At 52.9% G+C, this 19,227-nt stretch overlaps 1 protein-coding gene across 1 annotated transcript in view; it reads left to right on the top strand.

Annotated features, from left to right (window-relative positions):
- The window catches only part of tmem192 (transmembrane protein 192), a gene marked incomplete at its 5' end in the record, with an annotated part of 54,615 nt that overhangs the window by 19,150 nt on the left and 16,238 nt on the right, over positions 1–19,227 (top strand).

The raw sequence follows: 19,227 nt of genomic DNA on the forward strand, positions 1-19,227 counted from the left end.
TCTGCTGGCCTGCTCTCCTGTGAGGGAGGAGAGGGTATTCTCTGCTGCTGGTCTGCTCTCCTGTGAGCGAGGAGAGGGTATTCTCTGCTGGTCTGCTCTCCTGTGAGGGAGGAGAGGGTATTCTCTGCTGCTGGCCTGCTCTCCTGTGAGCGAGGAGAGGGTATTCTCTGCTGCTGGCCTGCTCTCCTGTGAGCGAGGAGAGGGTATTCTCTGCTGCTGGTCTGCTCTCCTGTGAGGGAGGAGAGGGTATTCTCTGCTGCTGGCCTGCTCTCCTGTGAGGGAGGAGAGGGTATTCTCTGCTGGTCTGCTCTCCTGTGAGCGAGGAGAGGGTATTCTCTGCTGGCCTGCTCTCCTGTGAGGGAGGAGAGGGTATTCTCTGCTGGTCTGCTCTCCTGTGAGCGAGGAGAGGGTATTCTCTGCTGCTGGCCTGCTCTCCTGTGAGCGAGGAGAGGGTATTCTCTGCTGCTGGCCTGCTCTCCTGTGAGCGAGGAGAGGGTATTCTCTGCTGCTGGCCTGCTCTCCTGTGAGGGAAGAGAGGGTATTCTCTGCTGCTGGCCTGCTCTCCTGTGAGGGAAGAGAGGGTATTCTCTGCTGCTGGCCTGCTCTCCTGTGAGCGAGGAGAGGGTATTCTCTGCTGCTGGCCTGCTCTCCTGTGAGGGAGGAGAGGGTATTCTCTGCTGCTGGCTTGCTCTCCTGTGAGGGAGGAGAGGGTATTCTCTGCTGCTGGCCTGGTCTCCTGTTAGGGAGGAGAGGGTATTCTCTGCTGGCCTGCTCTCCTGTGAGGGAGGAGAGGGTATTCTCTGCTGCTGGCCTGCTCTCCTGTGAGCGAGGAGAGGGTATTCTCTGCTGGCCTGCTCTCCTGTGAGCGAGGAGAGGGTATTCTCTGCTGCTGGTCTGCTCTCCTGTGAGGGAGGAGAGGGTATTCTCTGCTGCTGGCCTGCTCTCCTGTGAGCGAGGAGAGGGTATTCTCTGCTGCTGGCCTGCTCTCCTGTGAGCGAGGAGAGGGTATTCTCTGCTGCTGGCCTGCTCTCCTGTGAGGGAGGAGAGGGTATTCTCTGCTGCTGGTCTGCTCTCCTGTGAGCGAGGAGAGGGTATTCTCTGCTGCTGGTCTGCTCTCCTGTGAGGGAGGAGAGGGTATTCTCTGCTGGTCTGCTCTCCTGTGAGCGAGGAGAGGGTATTCTCTTCTTCTGGCCTGCTCTCCTGTGAGGGAGGAGAGGGTATTCTCTGCTGGCCTGCTCTCCTGTGAGGGAGGAGAGGGTATTCTCTGCTGGCCTGCTCTCCTGTGAGCGAGGAGAGGGTATTCTCTTCTTCTGGCCTGCTCTCCTGTGAGGGAGGAGAGGGTATTCTCTGCTGGCCTGCTCTCCTGTGAGGGAGGAGAGGGTATTCTCTGCTGGCCTGCTCTCCTGTGAGCGAGGAGAGGGTATTCTCTGCTGCTGGCCTGCTCTCCTGTGAGCGAGGAGAGGGTATTCTCTGCTGCTGGCCTGCTCTCCTGTGAGCGAGGAGAGGGTATTCTCTGCTGCTGGTCTGCTCTCCTGTGAGCGAGGAGAGGGTATTCTCTGCTGCTGGTCTGCTCTCCTGTGAGCGAGGAGAGGGTATTCTCTGCTGGTCTGCTCTCCTGTGAGCGAGGAGAGGGTATTCTCTGCTGCTGGCCTGCTCTCCTGTGAGCGAGGAGAGGGTATTCTCTGCTGGCCTGCTCTCCTGTGAGCGAGGAGAGGGTATTCTCTGCTGCTGGCCTGCTCTCCTGTGAGGGAGGAGAGGGTATTCTCTGCTGCTGGCCTGCTCTCCTGTGAGGGAGGAGAGGGTATTCTCTGCTGCTGGCCTGCTCTCCTGTGAGGGAGGAGAGGGTATTCTCTGCTGCTGGCCTGCTGTCCTGTGAGGGAGGAGAGGGTATTCTCTGCTGCTGGCCTGCTCTCCTGTGAGCGAGGAGAGGGTATTCTCTGCTGCTGGCCTGCTCTCCTGTGAGGGAGGAGAGGGTATTCTCTGCTGCTGGTCTGCTCTCCTGTGAGCGAGGAGAGGGTATTCTCTGCTGCTGGCCTGCTCTCCTGTGAGGGAGGAGAGGGTATTCTCTGCTGGCCTGCTCTCCTGTGAGCGAGGAGAGGGTATTCTCTGCTGCTGGCCTGCTCTCCTGTGAGGGAGGAGAGGGTATTCTCTGCTGCTGGCCTGCTCTCCTGTGAGCGAGGAGAGGGTATTCTCTGCTGCTGGCCTGCTCTCCTGTGAGCGAGGAGCGGGGATTCTCTGCTGCTGGCCTGCTCTCCTGTGAGCGAGGAGAGGGTATTCTCTGCTGCTGGCCTGCTCTCCTGTGAGCGAGGAGCGGGGATTCTCTGCTGCTGGCCTGCTCTCCTGTGAGCGAGGAGAGGGTATTCTCTGCTGGCCTGCTCTCCTGTGAGGGAGGAGAGGGTATTCTCTGCTGGCCTGCTCTCCTGTGAGCGAGGAGAGGGTATTCTCTGCTGCTGGCCTGCTCTCCTGTGAGCGAGGAGAGGGTATTCTCTGCTGGCCTGCTCTCCTGTGAGCGAGGAGAGGGTATTCTCTGCTGCTGGTCTGCTCTCCTGTGAGCGAGGAGAGGGTATTCTCTGCTGGCCTGCTCTCCTGTGAGCGAGGAGAGGGTATTCTCTGCTGCTGGTCTGCTCTCCTGTGAGCGAGGAGAGGGTATTCTCTGCTGGCCTGCTCTCCTGTGAGGGAGGAGAGGGTATTCTCTGCTGGCCTGCTCTCCTGTGAGCGAGGAGAGGGTATTCTCTGCTGGTCTGCTCTCCTGTGAGCGAGGAGAGGGTATTCTCTGCTGCTGGCCTGCTCTCCTGTGAGCGAGGAGAGGGTATTCTCTGCTGCTGGCCTGCTCTCCTGTGAGGGAGGAGAGGGTATTCTCTGCTGCTGGCCTGCTCTCCTGTGAGCGAGGAGAGGGTATTCTCTGCTGCTGGCCTGCTCTCCTGTGAGGGAGGAGAGGGTATTCTCTGCTGGCCTGCTCTCCTGTGAGGGAGGAGAGGGTATTCTCTGCTGCTGGCCTGCTCTCCTGTGAGGGAGGAGAGGGTATTCTCTGCTGCTGGTCTGCTCTCCTGTGAGCGAGGAGAGGGTATTCTCTTCTTCTGGCCTGCTCTCCTGTGAGCGAGGAGAGGGTATTCTCTGCTGCTGGTCTGCTCTCCTGTGAGGGAGGAGAGGGTATTCTCTGCTGGCCTGCTCTCCTGTGAGCGAGGAGAGGGTATTCTCTGCTGCTGGCCTGCTCTCCTGTGAGTGAGGAGAGGGTATTCTCTGCTGCTGGCCTGCTCTCCTGTGAGCGAGGAGAGGGTATTCTCTGCTGCTGGTCTGCTCTCCTGTGAGCGAGGAGAGGGTATTCTCTGCTGGCCTGCTCTCCTGTGAGGGAGGAGAGGGTATTCTCTGCTGCTGGCCTGCTCTCCTGTGAGGGAGGAGAGGGTATTCTCTGCTGGTCTGCTCTCCTGTGAGCGAGGAGAGGGTATTCTCTGCTGCTGGCCTGCTCTCCTGTGAGCGAGGAGAGGGTATTCTCTGCTGCTGGCCTGCTCTCCTGTGAGGGAGGAGAGGGTATTCTCTGCTGGTCTGCTCTCCTGTGAGTGAGGAGAGGGTATTCTCTGCTGCTGGCCTGCTCTCCTGTGAGGGAGGAGAGGGTATTCTCTGCTGGCCTGCTCTCCTGTGAGCGAGGAGAGAGTATTCTCTGCTGCTGGCCTGCTCTCCTGTGAGGGGGGAGAGGGTATTCTCTGCTGCTGGCCTGCTCTCCTGTGAGCGAGGAGAGAGTATTCTCTGCTGCTGGTCTGCTCTCCTGTGAGGGAGGAGAGGGTATTCTCTGCTGCTGGCCTGCTCTCCTGTGAGGGAGGAGAGGGTATTCTCTGCTGCTGGCCTGCTCTCCTGTGAGCGAGGAGAGGGTATTCTCTGCTGCTGGCCTGCTCTCCTGTGAGTGAGGAGAGGGTATTCTCTGCTGGCCTGCTCTCCTGTGAGCGAGGAGAGGGTATTCTCTGCTGGCCTGCTCTCCTGTGAGTGAAGAGAGGGTATTCTCTGCTGCTGGCCTGCTCTCCTGTGAGCAAGGAGAGGGTATTCTCTACTGACCTGCTCTCCTGTGAGCGAGGAGAGGGTATTCTCTGCTGCTTGCCTGCTCTCCTGTGAGGGAGGAGAGGGTATTCTCTGCTGCTGGCCTGCTCTCCTGTGAGCGAGGAGAGGGTATTCTCTGCTGCTGGCCTGCTCTCCTGTGAGGGAGGAGAGGGTATTCTTTGCTGCTGGCCTGCTCTCCTGTGAGGGAGGAGAGGATATTCTCTTCTGCTGGCCTGCCCTCCTGTGAGGGAGGAGAGGGTATTCTCTGCTGGCCTGTTCTCCTGTGAGCGAGGAGAGGGTATTCTCTGCTGCTGGCCTGCTCTCCTGTGAGCGAGGAGAGGGTATTCTCTGCTGCTGGTCTGCTCTCCTGTGAGCGAGGAGAGGGTATTCTCTGCTGCTGGCCTGCTCTCCTGTGAGGGAGGAGAGGGTATTCTCTGCTGCTGGCCTGCTCTCCTGTGAGCGAGGAGAGGGTTTTCTCTGCTGGCCTGCTCTCCTGTGAGGGAGGAGAGGGTATTCTCTGCTGGTCTGCTCTCCTGTGAGCGAGGAGAGGGTATTCTCTGCTGCTGGCCTGCTCTCCTGTGAGCGAGGAGAGGGTATTCTCTGCTGGCCTGCTCTCCTGTGAGCGAGGAGAGGGTATTCTCTGCTGGTCTGCTCTCCTGTGAGCGAGGAGCGTTCTTTATCAGAGCGGTTGGGAAGGACGTGGAGCACCGGAGCGGCTCCATGAGCGATAAGCAGGATTACCGACCTTTGAACTCTGCTCACGTACTCTGGTTCAGATCTACCAAGCTCAAACACACACCGGTGAGCAGTAAAGGGTGTGTGTGTGTGTGTGTGTGTGTGTGTGTGTGTGTGTGTGTGTGTGTGTGTGTGTTTGAAGTACCCTGCAGGCTGGTAGGGTGTGTGTGTGTGTGGGAAGTACCCTGCAGGCTGGTAGGGTGTGTGTTTGATGTGTGCTGTATAAATGTCCTTCATTATAACATGAATACAGTCCTCTCCTATAGACCTGCATGTTGCCAGGACATCAGAGAGTCAACAGAATAGACCTCTATTGTCTGATCTACTGGAAGTACTGCAGGGGAGGACTATCACTGACACACACAATAAAACCACGTGGGGTGGTAGCCCTGGTCAGCTGCTTATAGAACACCCTTCAAGGCAGTTAGCATTTAGCATGGCTAGCATCATGCCATTGACCTGCACTGTAAAACCACTGTTAGCATTAACATGGCTAGCATCATGCCATTGACCTGCACTGTAAAACCAGTTAGCATTAGCATGGCTAGCATCATGCCATTGACCTGCACTGTAAAACCAGTTAGCACTAACATGGTTAGCATAATGCCATTGACCTGCACTGTAAAACCAGTTAGCATTTAGCATGGCTAGCATCATGCCATTGACCTGCACTGTAAAACCAGTTAGCATTAACATGGTTAGCATAATGCCATTGACCTGCACTGTAAAACCAGTTAGCATTAACATGGCTAGCATCATGCCATTGACCGGCACTGTAAAACCAGTTAGCATTAACATGGCTAGCATCATGCCATTGATCTGCGCTGTAAAACCAGTTAGCATTAACATGGTTAGCATCATGCCATTGACCGGCACTGTAAAACCACTGTTAGCATTAACATGGCTAGCATCATGCCATTGACCGGCACTGTAAAACCACTGTTAGCATTAACATGGCTAGCATCATGCCATTGACCTGCACTGTAAAACCAGTTAGAATTAACATGGTGTAGCATCATGCCATTGACCTGCACTGTAAAACCAGTTAGCATTAACATGGTTAGCATCATGCCATTGATCTGCACTGTAAAACCACTGTTAGCATTAACATGGCTAGCATCATGCCATTGACCTGCACTGTAAAACCAGTTAGAATTAACATGGTGTAGCATCATGCCATTGACCTGCACTGTAAAACCAGTTAGCATTAACATGGTTAGCATCATGCCATTGATCTGCACTGTAAAACCACAATTAGCATTAACATGGTTAGCATCATGCCATTGACCGGCACTGTAAAACCAGTTAGCATTAACATGGTGTAGCATCATGCCATTGACCTGCACTGTAAAACCAGTTAGCATTAACATGGTTAGCATCATGCCATTGACCTGCGCTGTAAAACCAGTTAGCATTAACATGGTGTAGCATCATGCCATTGATCTGCGCTGTAAAACCACATTTAGCATTAACATGGCTAGCATCATGCCATTGACCTGCACTGTAAAACCACAGTTAGCATTAACATGGTTAGCATCATGCCATTGACCGGCACTGTAAAACCACAGTTAGCATTAACATGGTTAGCATCATGCCATTGATCTGCGCTGTAAAACCACATTTAGCATTAACATGGTTAGCATCATGCCATTGATATGCGCTGTGAAACCACATTTAGCATTAACATGGTTAGCATCATGCCATTGACCTGCACTGTAAAACCACATTTAGCATTAACATGGTTAGCATCATGCCATTGACCTGCACTGTAAAACCAGTTAGCATTAACATGGTGTAGCATCATGCCATTGACCGGCACTGTAAAACCAGTTAGTATTAACATGGTTAGCATCATGCCATTGATCTGCACTGTAAAACCACAATTAGCATTAACATGGTTAGCATCATGCCATTGACCGGCACTGTAAAATCAGTTAGCATTAACATGGTGTAGCATCATGCCATTGACCTGCACTGTAAAACCAGTTAGCATTAACATGGCTAGCATCATGCCATTGACCGGCACTGTAAAACCACATTTAGCATTAACATGGTTAGCATCATGCCATTGACCGGCACTGTAAAACCAGTTAGCATTAACATGGCTAGCATCATGCCATTGACCGGCACTGTAAAACCACATTTAGCATTAACATGGTTAGCATCATGCCATTGACCGGCACTGTAAAACCAGTTAGCATTAACATGGTGTAGCATCATGCCATTGACCTGCACTGTAAAACCAGTTAGCATTAACATGGTGTAGCATCATGCCATTGACCTGCACTGTAAAACCAGTTAGCATTAACATGGCTAGCATCATGCCATTGACCGGCACTGTAAAACCACATTTAGCATTAACATGGTTAGCATCATGCCATTGACCGGCACTGTAAAACCAGTTAGCATTAACATGGCTAGCATCATGCCATTGACCTGCACTGTAAAGCCAGTTAGCATTAACATGGTTAGCATCATGCCATTGATCTGCGCTGTAAAACCACCTTTAGCATTAGCGCATGGCTAGCATCATACCATTGACCTGCACTGTAAAACCACTGTTAGCATTAGCATGGGAAGCAGCAGAAAAGTCATTTTTTTAAATAGCTGCTTTAATAACCAGAACTGATAAAGCGCGAGAGGGAGAGGTGCCTCTAGCAGGTGGGGGAGGGGCCATACTGTGAGGGAGTGAAACAGGCATGAGGGAGGGAGAGGCGAGAGACAGTAACCAACCAAGCTGACTCATGTTATAGTAGACTATTACCTGTCATAGGAGGAGGGAGAGAGAGAGGGAGAGACGAGAGACAGCAACCAACCAAGCTGACTCATGTTATAGTAGACTATTACCTGTCATAGGAGGAGGGAGAGAGGGAGGGAGAGGCGAGAGACAGTAACCAACCAAGCTGACTCATGTTATAGTAGACTATTACCTGTCATAGGAGGAGGGAGGGAGAGGCGAGAGACAGTAACCAACCAAGCTGACTCATGTTATAGTAGACTATTACCTGTCATAGGAGGAGGGAGAGAGGGAGAGAGAGAGACAGCAACCAACCAAGCTGACTCATGTTATAGTAGACTATTACCTGTCATAGGAGGAGGGAGAGAGAGGCGAGAGACAGTAACCAACCAAGCTGACTCATGTTATAGTAGACTATTACCTGTCATAGGAGGAGGGAGAGAGGGAGGGAGAGGCGAGAGACAGTAACCAACCAAGCTGACTCATGTTATAGTAGACTATTACCTGTCATAGGAGGAGGGAGGGAGAGGCGAGAGACAGTAACCAACCAAGCTGACTCATGTTATAGTAGACTATTACCTGTCATAGGAGGAGGGAGAGAGGGAGAGAGAGAGACAGCAACCAACCAAGCTGACTCATGTTATAGTAGACTATTACCTGTCATAGGAGGAGGGAGAGAGAGGCGAGAGACAGTAACCAACCAAGCTGACTCATGTTATAGTAGACTATTACCTGTCATAGGAGGAGGGAGAGAGGGAGGGAGAGGCGAGAGACAGCAACCAACCAAGCTGACTCATGTTATAGTAGACTATTACCTGTCATAGGAGGAGGGAGGGAGAGGCGAGAGACAGTAACCAACCAAGCTGACTCATGTTATAGTAGACTATTACCTGTCATAGGAGGAGGGAGAGAGGGAGGGAGAGACGAGAGACAGCAACCAACCAAGCTGACTCATGTTATAGTAGACTATTACCTGTCATAGGAGGAGGGAGAGAGGGAGGGAGAGGCGAGAGACAGTAACCAACCAAGCTGACTCATGTTATAGTAGACTATTACCTGTCATAGGAGGAGGGAGAGAGGGAGGGAGAGGCGAGAGACAGTAACCAACCAAGCTGACTCATGTTATAGTAGACTATTACCTGTCATAGGAGGAGGGAGAGAGAGGCGAGAGACAGTAACCAACCAAGCTGACTCATGTTATAGTAGACTATTACCTGTCATAGGAGGAGGGAGAGAGGGAGGGAGAGAGACAGCAACCAACCAAGCTGACTCATGTTATAGTAGACTATTACCTGTCATAGGAGGAGGGAGAGAGGGAGGGAGAGAGACAGCAACCAACCAAGCTGACTCATGTTATAGTAGACTATTACCTGTCATAGGAGGAGGGAGAGAGGGAGGGAGAGACGAGAGACAGCAACCAACCAAGCTGACTCATGTTATAGTAGACTATTACCTGTCATAGGAGGAGGGAGAGAGAGGCGAGAGACAGTAACCAACCAAGCTGACTCATGTTATAGTAGACTATTACCTGTCATAGGAGGAGGGAGAGAGAGGCGAGAGACAGTAACCAACCAAGCTGACTCATGTTATAGTAGACTATTACCTGTCATAGGAGGAGGGAGAGAGAGGCGAGAGACAGCAACCAACCAAGCTGACTCATGTTATAGTAGACTATTACCTGTCATAGGAGGAGGGAGAGAGGGAGGGAGAGGCGAGAGACAGCAACCAACCAAGCTGACTCATGTTATAGTAGACTATTACCTGTCATAGGAGGAGGGAGAGAGAGACGAGAGACGAGAGACAGTAACCAACCAAGCTGACTCATGTTATAGTAGACTATTACCTGTCATAGGAGGAGGGAGAGAGGGAGGGAGAGAGACGAGAGACAGTAACCAACCAAGCTGACTCATGTTATAGTAGACTATTACCTGTCATAGGAGGAGGGAGAGAGAGACGAGAGACAGCAACCAACCAAGCTGACTCATGTTATAGTAGACTATTACCTGTCATAGGAGGAGGGAGAGAGAGACGAGAGACAGCAACCAACCAAGCTGACTCATGTTATAGTAGACTATTACCTGTCATAGGAGGAGGGAGAGAGGGAGGGAGAGGCGAGAGACAGCAACCAACCAAGCTGACTCATGTTATAGTAGACTATTACCTGTCATAGGAGGAGGGAGAGAGGGAGGGAGAGACGAGAGACAGCAACCAACCAAGCTGACTCATGTTATAGTAGACTATTACCTGTCATAGGAGGAGGGAGAGAGGGAGGGAGAGACGAGAGACAGTAACCAACCAAGCTGACTCATGTTATAGTAGACTATTACCTGTCATAGGAGGAGGGAGAGAGAGGCGAGAGACGAGAGACAGCAACCAACCAAGCTGACTCATGTTATAGTAGACTATTACCTGTCATAGGAGGAGGGAGAGAGGGAGAGGCGAGAGACAGCAACCAACCAAGCTGACTCATGTTATAGTAGACTATTACCTGTCATAGGAGGAGGGAGAGAGGGAGGGAGAGGCGAGAGACAGTAACCAACCAAGCTGACTCATGTTATAGTAGACTATTACCTGTCATAGGAGGAGGGAGGGAGAGAGGGAGGGAGAGAGAGGCGAGAGACAGCAACCAACCAAGCTGACTCATGTTATAGTAGACTATTACCTGTCATAGGAGGAGGGAGAGAGAGAGACGAGAGACAGCAACCAACCAAGCTGACTCATGTTATAGTAGACTATTACCTGTCATAGGAGGAGGGAGAGAGGGAGGGAGAGGCGAGAGACAGCAACCAACCAAGCTGACTCATGTTATAGTAGACTATTACCTGTCATAGGAGGAGGGAGAGAGGGAGAGGCGAGAGACAGCAACCAACCAAGCTGACTCATGTTATAGTAGACTATTACCTGTCATAGGAGGAGGGAGAGAGGGAGGGAGAGGCGAGAGACAGCAACCAAGCTGACTCATGTTATAGTAGACTATTACCTGTCATAGGAGGAGGGAGAGAGAGGCGAGAGACAGCAACCAACCAAGCTGACTCATGTTATAGTAGACTATTACCTGTCATAGGAGGAGGGAGAGAGGGAGAGAGAGGCGAGAGACAGCAACCAACCAAGCTGACTCATGTTATAGTAGACTATTACCTGTCATAGGAGGAGGGAGAGAGGGAGGGAGAGAGACAGCAACCAACCAAGCTGACTCATGTTATAGTAGACTATTACCTGTCATAGGAGGAGGGAGAGAGGGAGGGAGAGGCGAGAGACAGCAACCAGGCTGACTCATGTTATAGTAGACTATTACCTGTCATAGGAGGAGGGAGAGAGAGGCGAGAGACAGCAACCAACCAAGCTGACTCATGTTATAGTAGACTATTACCTGTCATAGGAGGAGGGAGAGAGGGAGGGAGAGGCGAGAGACAGCAACCAAGCTGACTCATGTTATAGTAGACTATTACCTGTCATAGGAGGAGGGAGAGAGAGGCGAGAGACAGCAACCAACCAAGCTGACTCATGTTATAGTAGACTATTACCTGTCTTACAGTGAAATGCTGAATACAACAAGTGGAGACCTTACAGTGAAATGCTGAATACAACTGGTGTAGTAGACCTCACAGTGAAATGCTGAATACAACAGGTGTAGTAGACCTTACAGTGAAATGCTGAATACAACAGGTGTAGTAGACCTTACAGTGAAATGCTGAATACAACAGGTGTAGTAGACCTCACAGTGAAATGCTGAATACAACAGGTGTAGTAGACCTCACAGTGAAATGCTGAATACAACAGGTGTAGTAGACCTTACAGTGAAATGCTGAATACAACAGGTGTAGTAGACCTTACAGTGAAATGCTGAATACAACAGGTGTAGTAGACCTCACAGTAAAATGCTGAATACAACAGGTGTAGTAGACCTCACAGTGAAATGCTGAATACAACAGGTGTAGTAGACCTTACAGTGAAATGCTGAATACAACAGGTGTAGTAGACCTCACAGTGAAATGCTGAATACAACAGGTGTAGTAGACCTTACAGTGAAATGCTGAATACAACAGGTGTAGTAGACCTTACAGTGAAATGCTGAATACAACAGGTGTAGTAGACCTCACAGTGAAATGCTGAATACAACAGGTGTAGTAGACCTTACAGTGAAATGCTGAATACAACAAGTGGAGACCTTACAGTGAAATGCTGAATACAACAGGTGTAGTAGACCTTACAGTGAAATTGCTTACTTGCTTACAAACCCTTAACCAACAATGCAGTTTTAAGAAAAATAAGTGTTTTGTAAAATATAGATGAGTAAAGTAACAAATAATTAAAGAGCAGCAATAAATAACAATGTGGAGGCTATATACAGGGTATTACGGTACAGAGTCAATGTGGAGGCTATATACAGGGGGTACCGGTACAGAGTCAATGTGGAGGCTATATACAGGGGGTACCGGTACAGAGTCAATGTGGAGGCTATATACAGGGGGTACCGGTACAGAGTCAATGTGGAGGCTATATACAGGGGTACCGGTACAGAGTCAATGTGGAGGCTATATACAGGGTGTTACGGTACAGAGTCAGTGTGGAGGCTATATACAGGGTGTACCGGTACAGAGTCAATGTGGAGGCTATACACAGGGTGTTACGGTACAGAGTCAATGTGAAGGCTATATACAGGGGGTACCGGTACAGAGTCAATGTGGAGGCTATATACAGGGGGTACCGGTACAGAGTCAATGTGGAGGTTATATACAGGGTGTACCGGTACAGAGTCAATGTGGAGGCTATATACAGGGGTACCGGTACAGAGTCAATGTGGAGGCTATATACAGGGGGTACTGTACAGAGTCAATGTGGAGGCTATATACAGGGTGTTACGGTACAGAGTCAATGTGGAGGCTATATACAGGGTGTTACGGTACAGAGTCAATGTGGAGGCTATATACAGGGTGTTACGGTACAGAGTCAATGTGGAGGCTATATACAGGGTGTTACGGTACAGAGTCAATGTGGAGGCTATATACAGGGTGTTACGGTACAGAGTCAATGTGGAGGCTATATACAGGGGGTACCGGTACAGAGTCAATGTGGAGGCTATATACAGGGTGTTACGGTACAGAGTTCACGCAGATGAGCAGGGACCCTGGGCATCTTTCTTTTGGTGTTTTTCAGAGTCAGTAGAAAGGCCTCTTTGGTGTCCTAAGTTTTCATAACTGTGACCTTAATTGCCTACCGTCTGTAAGCTGTTAGTGTCTGAACGTCCGTTCCACAGGTGCATGTTCATTAATTGTTTATGGGTCATTGAACAAGCATGGGAAACAGTGTTTAAACCCTTTACAATGAAGATCTGTGAAGTTATTTGGAATTTTACATATTACCTTTGAAAGACACGATCCTGAAAAAGGGACGTTTCTTTGTTTGCTGAGTTTAGTACCTGTCTTGACGGCATCAAACCGGAAGAAGCTAGTCAAGCTAGCTAACAATAGCTAGCTAGGCTAACTGAGGCTGCAGTGAATGAGCTGTCTCATCCTACAGTTCCAGATAACAACTCCAGTCAGAATATAAAGTAGCAGCCTAGCTGTTGGCTCTTGGTGGTTGTAGCCCGTCCTTCTCCTTTAACTGTTAATTCAGAATATAAAGTAGCAGCCTAGCTGTTGGCTCTTGGGGGTTGTAGCCCGTCCTTCTCCTTTTAATTCAGAATATAAAGTAGCAGCCTAGCTGTTGGCTCTTGGTGGTTGTAGCCCGTCCTTCTCCTGTTAATTCAGAATATAAAGTAGCAGCCTAGCTGTTGGCTCTTGGGGGTTGTAGCCCGTCCTTCTCCTTTTAATTCAGAATATAAAGTAGCAGCCTAGCTGTTGGCTCTTGGTGGTTGTAGCCCGTCCTTCTCCTGTTAATTCAGAATATAAAGTAGCAGCCTAGCTGTTGGCTCTTGGGGGTTGTAGCCCGTCCTTCTCCTGTTAATTCAGAATATAAAGTAGCAGCCTAGCTGTTGGCTCTTGGTGGTTGTAGCCCGTCCTTCTCCTTTTAATTCAGAATATAAAGTAGCAGCCTAGCTGTTGGCTCTTGGTGGTTGTAGCCCGTCCTTCTCCTTTTAATTCAGAATATAAAGTAGCAGCCTAGCTGTTGGCTCTTGGTGGTTGTAGCCCGTCCTTCTCCTTTTAATTCAGAATATAAAGTAGCAGCCTAGCTGTTGGCTCTTGGTGGTTGTAGCCCGTCCTCCTCCTTTTAATTCAGAATATAAAGTAGCAGCCTAGCTGTTGGCTCTTGGGGGTTGTAGCCCGTCCTTCTCTTGTTAATTCAGAATATAAAGTAGCAGCCTAGCTGTTGGCTCTTGGGGGTTGTAGCCCGTCCTTCTCCTTTTAATTCAGAATATAAAGTAGCAGCCTAGCTGTTGGCTCTTGGGGGTTGTAGCCCGTCCTTCTCTTGTTAATTCAGAATATAAAGTAGCAGCCTAGCTGTTGGCTCTTGGGGGTTGTAGCCCGTCCTTCTCCTTTTAATTCAGAATATAAAGTAGCAGCCTAGCTGTTGGCTCTTGGTGGTTGTAGCCCGTCCTTCTCCTGTTAATTCAGAATATAAAGTAGCAGCCTAGCTGTTGGCTCTTGGGGGTTGTAGCCCGTCCTTCTCCTTTTAATTCAGAATATAAAGTAGCAGCCTAGCTGTTGGCTCTTGGTGGTTGTAGCCCGTCCTCCTCCTTTTAATTCAGAATATAAAGTAGCAGCCTAGTTGTTGGCTCTTGGTGGTTGTAGCCCGTCCTTCTCCTTTTAATTCAGAATATAAAGTAGCAGCCTAGCTTTTGGCTCTTGGGGGTTGTAGCCCGTCCTTCTCCTTTTAATTCAGAATATAAAGTAGCAGCCTAGCTGTTGGCTCTTGGGGGTTGTAGCCCGTCCTTCTCCTTTTAATTCAGAATATAAAGTAGCAGCCTAGCTGTTGGCTCTTGGGGGTTGTAGCCCGTCCTTCTCCTTTTAATTCAGAATATAAAGTAGCAGCCTAGCTGTTGGCTCTTGGTGGTTGTAGCCCATCCTTCTCCTTTAACTGTTAATTCAGAATATAAAGTAGCAGCCTAGCTGTTGGCTCTTGGTGGTTGTAGCCCGTCCTTCTCCTTTTAATTCAGAATATAAAGTAGCAGCCTAGCTGTTGGCTCTTGGTGGTTGTAGCCCGTCCTTCTCCTTTTAATTCAGAATATAAAGTAGCAGCCTAGCTGTTGGCTCTTGGTGGTTGTAGCCCGTCCTTCTCCTGTTAATTCAGAATATAAAGTAGCAGCCTAGCTGTTGGCTCTTGGGGGTTGTAGCCCGTCCTTCTCCTTTTAATTCAGAATATAAAGTAGCAGCCTAGCTGTTGGCTCTTGGGGGTTGTAGCCCGTCCTCCTCCTGTTAATTCAGAATATAAAGTAGCAGCCTAGCTGTTGGCTCTTGGTGGTTGTAGCCCGTCCTTCTCCTTTAACTTTTGATTCTATCGTTTTAATTCCATCTTCCATTGATTTAGAATCGTCTCTGGTCCCAGATCGGGTCTGTGTTATTGGGGTGCAGGTGGATCGTTGAAGACCATTACCCCGTAGCACACAGCGCTGAACGAATGGCAGACAGACAGTCAGTGTGGTGTGGAATGTGTCACATCTCTACTGTCCAACTACTGCTCTCATCCCCTTCATCTCTCGCTCTATCTCATCCCTCTCTCATCCCTCTCTCTCTTTCTCTCCCTCTCTCATCCCTCTCCCCCCCTTTCTCTCTCTCCCTCTCTCTCTACCTCTCTCTATCCCTCTCTCTATCCCTCTCTCTCTCTCTCTCTTTCCTTCTCTCTCTCTCTCTCCCTCTCTCTATATAAATTTACCCTAAACACACACAAAGAACTAAGCTTGAGAAATACTTCACATTCCAGAGAGAGAGACTTGCACATCGTTACAACACTGTATACAGCCTTAATATCACATATGAAATGTCTCTATTCCTTTGGAATAGAGTGTAATGTTAGAGTGTAATGGAGTGTAATGTTTACTGTTCATTTTTCACAGTTGACTTCTGTTTATCTATTTCACTTGCTTTGGCAAAGTTAACATATGTTTCCCATGCCAAGAAAGCCCTTTTGAATTTAATTTGAGGGGGAGAGAGACTGACGGAGCTCGGGAGAGGGAGGCTGAAGGAGCTCGGGAGAGGGAGGCTGAAGGAGCTCGGGAGAGGGAGGCTGAAGGAGCTCGGGAGAGGGAGGCTGAAGGAGCTCGGGAGAGGGAGGCTGAAGGAGCTCGGGAGAGGGAGGCTGAAGGAGCTCGGGAGAGGGAGGCTGAAGGAGCTCGGGAGAGGGAGGCTGAAGGAGCTCGGGAGAGGGAGGCTGAAGGAGCTCGGGAGAGGGAGGCTGAAGGAGCTCGGGAGAGGGAGGCTGAAGGAGCTCGGGAGAGGGAGGCTGAAGGAGCTCGGGAGAGGGAGACTGAAGGAGCTCGGGAGAGGGAGACTGAAGGAGCTCGGGAGAGGGAGACTGAAGGAGCTCGGGAGAGGGAGACTGAAGGAGCTCGGGAGGGGGAGACTGAAGGAGCTCGGGAGGGGGAGACTGAAGGAGCTCGGGAGGGGGAGACTGAAGGAGCTCGGGAGGGGGAGACTGAAGGAGCTCGGGAGGGGGAGACTGAAGGAGCTCGGGAGGGGGAGACTGAAGGAGCTCGGGAGGGGGAGACTGAAGGAGCTCGGGAGGGGGAGACTGAAGGAGCTCGGGAGGGGGAGACTGAAGGAGCTCGGGAGGGGGAGACTGAAGGAGCTCGGGAGGGGGAGACTGAAGGAGCTCGGGAGGGGGAGACTGAAGGAGCTCGGGAGGGGGAGACTGAAGGAGCTCGGGAGGGGGAGACTGAAGGAGCTCGGGAGGGGGAGACTGAAGGAGCTCGGGAGGGGGAGACTGAAGGAGCTCGGGAGGGGGAGACTGAAGGAGCTCGGGAGGGGGAGACTGAAGGAGCTCGGGAGGGGGAGACTGAAGGAGCTCGGGAGGGGGAGACTGAAGGAGCTCGGGAGGGGGAGACTGAAGGAGCTCGGGAGGGGGAGACTGAAGGAGCTCGGGAGGGGGAGACTGAAGGAGCTCGGGAGGGGGAGACTGAAGGAGCTCGGGAGGGGGAGACTGAAGGAGCTCGGGAGGGGGAGACTGAAGGAGCTCGGGAGGGGGAGACTGAAGGAGCTCGGGAGGGGGAGACTGAAGGAGCTCGGGAGGGGGAGACTGAAGGAGCTCGGGAGAGGGAGACTGAAGGAGCTCGGGAGAGGGAGACTGAAGGAGCTCGGGAGAGGGAGACTGAAGGAGCTCGGGAGAGGGAGATCTCGGGAGGGGGAGACTGAAGGAGCTCGGGAGGGGGAGACTGAAGGAGCTCGGGAGGGGGAGACTGAAGGAGCTCGGGACGGGGAGACTGAAGGAGCTCGGGAGAGGGAGACTGAAGGAGCTCGGGAGGGGGAGACTGAAGGAGCTCGGGAGAGGGAGATCTCGGGAGAGGGAGACTGAAGGAGCTCGGGAGGGGGAGGCTGAAGGAGCTCGGGAGGGGGAGGCTGAAGGAGCTCGGGAGGGGGAGGCTGAAGGAGCTCGGGAGGGGGAGGCTGAAGGAGCTCGGGAGGGGGAGGCTGAAGGAGCTCGGGAGGGGGAGGCTGAAGGAGCTCGGGAGGGGGAGGCTGAAGGAGCTCGGGAGGGGGAGACTGAAGGAGCTCGGGAGAGGGAGACTGGAGGGAGACTGAAGGAGCTCGGGAAGGGGAGACTGAAGGAGCTCGGGATGGGGGAGACTGAAGGAGCTCGGGAGAGGGAGGCTGAAGGAGCTCGGGAGGGGGAGACTGAAGGAGCTCGGGAGGGGGAGACTGAAGGAGCTCGGGAGGGGGAGACTGAAGGAGCTCGGGAGGGGGAGACTGAAGGAGCTCGGGAGGGGGAGACTGAAGGAGCTCGGGAGGGGGAGACTGAAGGAGCTCGGGAGGGGGAGACTGAAGGAGCTCGGGAGGGGGAGACTGAAGGAGCTCGGGAGGGGGAGACTGAAGGAGCTCGGGAGGGGGAGACTGAAGGAGCTCGGGAGGGGGAGACTGAAGGAGCTCGGGAGGGGGAGACTGAAGGAGCTCGGGAGGGGGAGACTGAAGGAGCTCGGGAGGGGGAGACTGAAGGAGCTCGGGAGGGGGAGACTGGAGGGAGACTGGAGGGAGACTGAAGGAGCTCGGGAGGGGGAGACTGAAGGAGCTCGGGAGGGGGAGACTGAAGGAGCTCGGGAGGGGGAGATCTCGGGAGAGGGAGACTGAAGGAGCTCGGGAGGGGGAGACTGAAGGAGCTCGGGAGGGGGAGACTGAAGGAGCTCGGGAGGGGGAGACTGAAGGAGCTCGGGAGGGGGAGGCTGAAGGAGCTCGGGAGGGGGAGGCTGAAGGAGCTCGGGAGGGGGAGGCTGAAGGAGCTCGGGAGAGGGAGGCTGAAGGAGCTCGGGAGAGGGAGGCTGAAGGAGCTCGGGAGAGGGAGGCTGAAGGAGCTCGGGAGAGGGAGGCTGAAGGAGCTCGGGAGAGGGAGGCTGAAGGAGCTCGGGAGAGGGAGACTGAAGGAGCTCGGGAGAGGGAGACTGAAGGAGCTCGGGAGAGGGAGACTGAAGGAGCTCGGGAGAGGGAGATCTCGGGAGAGGGAGACTGAAGGAGCTCGGGAGGGGGAGACTGAAGGAGCTCGGGAGGGGGAGACTGAAGGAGCTCGGGACGGGGAGACTGAAGGAGCTCGGGAGAGGGAGACTGAAGGAGCTCGGGAGGGGGAGACTGAAGGAGCTCGGGAGAGGGAGATCTCGGGAGAGGGAGACTGAAGGAGCTCGGGAGGGGGAGGCTGAAGGAGCTCGGGAGGGGGAGGCTGAAGGAGCTCGGGAGGGGGAGGCTGAAGGAGCTCGGGAGGGGGAGGCTGAAGGAGCTCGGGAGGGGGAGGCTGAAGGAGCTCGGGAGGGGGAGGCTGAAGGAGCTCGGGAGGGGGAGGCTGAAGGAGCTCGGGAGGGGGAGGCTGAAGGAGCTCGGGAGGGGGAGACTGAAGGAGCTCGGGAGAGGGAGACTGGAGGGAGACTGAAGGAGCTCGGGAAGGGGAGACTGAAGGAGCTCGGGATGGGGGAGACTGAAGGAGCTCGGGAGAGGGAGGCTGAAGGAGCTCGGGAGAGGGAGACTGAAGGAGCTCGGGAGAGGGAGACTGAAGGAGCTCGGGAGGGGGAGACTGAAGGAGCTCGGGAGGGGGAGACTGAAGGAGCTCGGGAGGGGGAGACTGAAGGAGCTCGGGAGGGGGAGACTGAAGGAGCTCGGGAGGGGGAGACTGAAGGAGCTCGGGAGGGGGAGACTGAAGGAGCTCGGGAGGGGGAGACTGAAGGAGCTCGGGAGGGGGAGACTGAAGGAGCTCGGGAGGGGGAGACTGAAGGAGCTCGGGAGGGGGAGACTGAAGGAGCTCGGGAGGGGGAGACTGAAGGAGCTCGGGAGGGGGAGACTGGAGGGAGACTGGAGGGAGACTGAAGGAGCTCGGGAGGGGGAGACTGAAGGAGCTCGGGAGGGGGAGACTGAAGGAGCTCGGGAGGGGGAGACTGAAGGAGCTCGGGAGGGGGAGACTGAAGGAGCTCGGGAGAGGGAGATCTCGGGAGAGGGAGACTGAAGGAGCTCGGGAGGGGGAGACTGAAGGAGCTCGGGAGGGGGAGACTGAAGGAGCTCGGGAGGGGGAGACTGAAGGAGCTCGGGAGGGGGAGACTGAAGGAGCTCGGGAGGGGGAGACTGAAGGAGCTCGGGAGGGGGAGACTGAAGGAGCTCGGG

This window comes from Salvelinus fontinalis, unplaced genomic scaffold (assembly GCF_029448725.1).
Source record: "Salvelinus fontinalis isolate EN_2023a unplaced genomic scaffold, ASM2944872v1 scaffold_0723, whole genome shotgun sequence".
Classification (NCBI taxonomy): Eukaryota; Metazoa; Chordata; class Actinopteri; order Salmoniformes; family Salmonidae; genus Salvelinus; species Salvelinus fontinalis.